Here is a 4,253-nt window from a genome sequence, read left to right on the forward strand (position 1 = left end):
CATCTTTTACTGTTCGTCTTAGTGTTGCTAGGTTCCCATCAATATCTATTGTATCTGTTATCCAGAATAATTCTAGGTTTGGTTGTCTTTATTTGTGAATTGTTTATATTTGTTTAGGTTTAGCTCAGAACAAAGACTAAGTCATTTTGGAGTCGAAATAAAAATCTAACACCAAATCGGAAGACACCGTAAATCACTACAAGAAATCGGGTTTTCGGTGGCGACAAATCTCGCCACTGAAACTAGAAAAGGCGCCACAAAAAGGTATTCGTGGCGATGCCGTGGCGACCCCTAGTCGTTGACTATACTAAGTGGCGGATACTTATTAGCGGCGACCATTCATCGTCGCCACAAAAAGATATATATTAGCGGCGACCTTCACCGCCACCAGATTGACCCACGAAAGTTCTTCAAAAATGGGTTGCCACGACAATGGTACGTTTAGTGGCGACCAACTCGCCACCAAAGACCTACAGTAGCAATATCAAGTCGCCACATAAAGTGTTTAATTTTTCTGAGGTTGCCACTGAAACCTATTATCTGTGGCAACTTGGGTCGCCACGGAAGTATCTTTTTTATTAAAAAAAAAATTTAATTGGCAGCTAATTTTACTACTTTACCCAACAACATATCATATTATAAGAAACACCACCAAATACAATTGAAAAAAATGACATGAACTTTTCATTACCATCTATTCTATAAAGTATACACCACTCTATAATACATTCAATTGTGCATAACACATGGAAAACAAAATCAACTGTTTATGGATTCCTCCTTGGCCAACATCCATTTTCCTTTTCGACGAACCTTTGTCCCTGCAATTTAAAGATCAAAAATGCCAATGATCATTTTGATAACCCTCATAACAGAAAGCAACTTTTTCTTTATAATATGTGAAGTACTTATCAAATCCAACTAAGGTTCATATCAACTTATATACAAGATAGACTTATGAAATGAACAACTTCAGTAACCACTACTGCTGACACCGGTAAACCTTCATCTCTACCCTAAGCACTATCCTTTTATGGCATCCTAATTAATCCAAAACTGATGGACATTAAGGTCTTGAGTACTGTATAATTTTTGTCTCAAATTTGTGACTTCTAATGAAGTTGGAAACATCTCTCAGCAAACTAGCAGAACCTCCAAATAAATCATGGCATTACATATTGTTGAAAGTTCAGAGAAAAAATCAAAGCGTTGAGCATAATGTATCGTACAACATGTAAAGCAAGGAATAATATTAAAATGGCAAAAGGATATACCTGGACAAGCAATTTAGATAACCTGGGACGAGCAGTGCTAGGCTGAATTTACGAGTGACTCCTTTTGGCCGTCTCTGAAATTTCAATCAGCAAGATAAAGTAAGAGTTGACACATCCTCGTTAATTTAGTAAAATGTGGAAGAAGAGAGTAAACATCAAGAAAGTTACAATGCCTTCTAAAAGGTTATTACTAGAATTTTACTAATTTCTTGATAACTAGATATTCATATACACACGATTTCCTATGATAGTGGCAGGAGATAAATAGGTAGAATTACAATTCCAAGTTGATGTTGCAATTTTATATTTTTTTTTAAAAGATACAAGTTTCTTAAGAGTAATTTTGCATATCACCTAAAAATGAATCTTATGTTGCAATCTTCTAAGAGTTTGAAATAAATAATGAGATTATCAAATTAACAGATTAATTATCAATCGTACAATAAATATAATGCACCACTCACATATGCAAACTGTATTAGCAACACATCAGATGAGATTTTTAAACTTGTATTTGACCATGAAGAGCCTTGCCAGATACTGCAGCTTCATGCAGTACTAACAGTGTGCCCATCTGCACTTGAGTCAAACCTTATTTAGATATTAACTATTACATACTTAAATATAAAGTGTGAAACTAGTTAGTAAACAGAATGATTATTAAAATATAGCTTCTAGTAATTGATTATCTTGCCATAAAGGAGAAACTAGTTTCTGTATCTTGTCAGATAGCTTCTGGCTTCTCCTCGCAGACACCTACAACATAAGCAAAAATTCACCCCTTTCTAGAGCTAGTAACTTAATTTGGTATTTACAGGATGTGCGCATACCATGGCATCAATTATTATAGGGAAAAAAGAGTTGCCCTTTATCTTTAAATGTCCTGGTGGTAACTAAATGCTCTTAAAAGCCCCTCTAAGTTAGAATTTGATTGTAATTTTAAGCTCTATATCACGTAATACTAAGCAATGTTTGATTTTGAGTCCAAGAAGCATGATATTAGAAGAGAAAGAATCAAAAATAGTTAAAGTAACTACACTTCAATTGTCTTTTACTATCAAGTTACCTTGGTAGCAGTGACATCTGAAGCATCCCTGTCTGATTCATACAGAATAGTAAGAAGGTATTAAGAGCTCACACACCTTATACTCAATCACCATTCTCATGTTGACAGAGATTCAACCTTAAAATATATATGCAGAGACTGATTTATTCAGTTCTCAGTCAATAGAAGCACAACTCAATTGTAGAGAAGATACTTAAGTCTATTGTACAGAGGATGTTCCACGGAATATGTATTTTTCTTTCAAAAATTAAGACTACAAGGAGATTTATTTACAATCATTTGTAAAAATACAATTACCAAACTGAAAGGCATACGACTGAGTGGACAATCAATGTGAAATTTCATGCATGTCCAAGTCTATATATATTTACCAGTAAAATCCATGATTATTTTTAACACTAAACAGATATGAGCAATTGATAAAGAATCCTTTTTATCTTTTGAAACGATAACAAACATAAAAGTGGTGCCAAGATCAGTTAACAAAGCAAGCTCTTGCAAATTCCAATTAGAGAACTTTGCTATTATATGCCCAGAAATTAAAACATGAACTGACTTAATTTACAGGATAAAGAGCCTCAAAAAAATGTATGGAGATAAAAATTAGAGTCGCTCAAACACTGAAGCAAAGAAAGCAACAAAAAAACCCAAAAAGCAAGTCAAATTGAAATAACCAACACACATCGAAAAAGTACAATCACATCCACAAGGAAATAGCACTTCTCCAAATTGCATAAATTTAAGCAATCAACTCGAAAAAATATACTTACGACTGACTATATAGCAGCCAACAAATCTTATCCACTATCCGCCCTATTTCTGGCTAAATCACAGCCTTGTTATTGTAATTAAGGGGATGGTAGTAGCATCATGAAAGAGGTAGAGAAGACGAAAAAGATTAAAAGGAGTCGTCGGATTTGGATTAGTGATTTATAGGTCGAAGAGACGAAATCGCCGGTGGAAGTTGCTCAATTGGATGAATTTGGGGAAGGGGAATATAGGATTTTACGGGGAGGTTTGAGGGTAATGAGATTCTAGGGTTCGTTGGGGGCTGGCATGGGGTGGGGTATGGGCTTGGGAACGTTTATGGAGAGGAACTTTGGGTTTGAGTTTGACCACTTTTTCTTTTTTATTTGGTTACTTTTACTTCTTCTTTTTTTAAGTATTAAAAGTAAGAAAAACATGGGTTGAGTATGATTTCATCTGTATGTTTATTTTTATGACTATTTCAGCTTCACCTCCTACAAATTGAAGAATGTAATAATATTCTATATTCAACTATAATTTGTTGCATTTATTTTACATTATATAAATCATAATAAGTTTATTTTTTTAATAACAAACATTAAGGAGAGTAATTGCTTATTCAGACCACTTCATATTTATAATGTGAATTCTAATTAATTAGTAGTATACTTCTATTGTAGTATTTTAATAGTTGCAATGATTCTTGGATCAATAGAACTGGAAGAGGAGGATTAATCGAATATATAAGATAAACAATGCAAGAATTCTTGGAAGCTGTAATGCCTTTATTGGGTATTAAAAGGTTACTAAAAACATTATCTTTCCTCGCGAGTAAGTCGCCACAAAAACTCTTGTTATTGGAAACAAAAATTCAGTTAACATTTGTGGCGCCTTATGTAAAGTCGCCACCAAAACAATCACTTTTGTGGCAACTATTTTTTATCGCCACAGAAACTTTTGCTTTTGTAGCGAAAACCCTTACTTGTTGTGGCAACTATAAGGGTCGCCACAATACGTTGCCACTAAAAATCCTATTTCTTGTAGTGAATTTAGGAGTTTTGTGAACAAAAAAGATGTCGCATTGTATAATGTTTTCTCAAAAAACTAAAACATATATTTATATGTATTATATCAACGACCGTGGATGATTCTATATTAGACTTTTA

General features: G+C 33.7%; 1 long non-coding RNA gene across 3 annotated transcripts; it reads right to left on the minus strand.

Annotated features, from left to right (window-relative positions):
• Nucleotides 1-661: 661 nt before the first annotated feature.
• LOC107798342 (uncharacterized) lies at nt 662-3,467 on the minus strand. Of its 3 annotated transcripts, none has more exons than XR_012702710.1 (4): nt 3,111-3,467; nt 1,739-2,030; nt 1,275-1,348; nt 662-821 (listed from the first exon to the last, which is right to left on the minus strand). It is a non-coding gene; the product is annotated as an uncharacterized LOC107798342 (long non-coding RNA). The 3 variants fall into 3 exon arrangements; XR_001650876.2 differs by lacking the exon at nt 3,111-3,467 and adding an exon at nt 2,341-3,104; XR_001650875.2 differs by lacking the exon at nt 3,111-3,467 and having other exon boundaries at nt 1,739-3,104.
• Nucleotides 3,468-4,253: the final 786 nt, after the last annotated feature.

Source organism: Nicotiana tabacum, chromosome 19, assembly GCF_000715075.1.
Source record: "Nicotiana tabacum cultivar K326 chromosome 19, ASM71507v2, whole genome shotgun sequence".
NCBI classification, from domain to species: Eukaryota; Viridiplantae; Streptophyta; class Magnoliopsida; order Solanales; family Solanaceae; genus Nicotiana; species Nicotiana tabacum.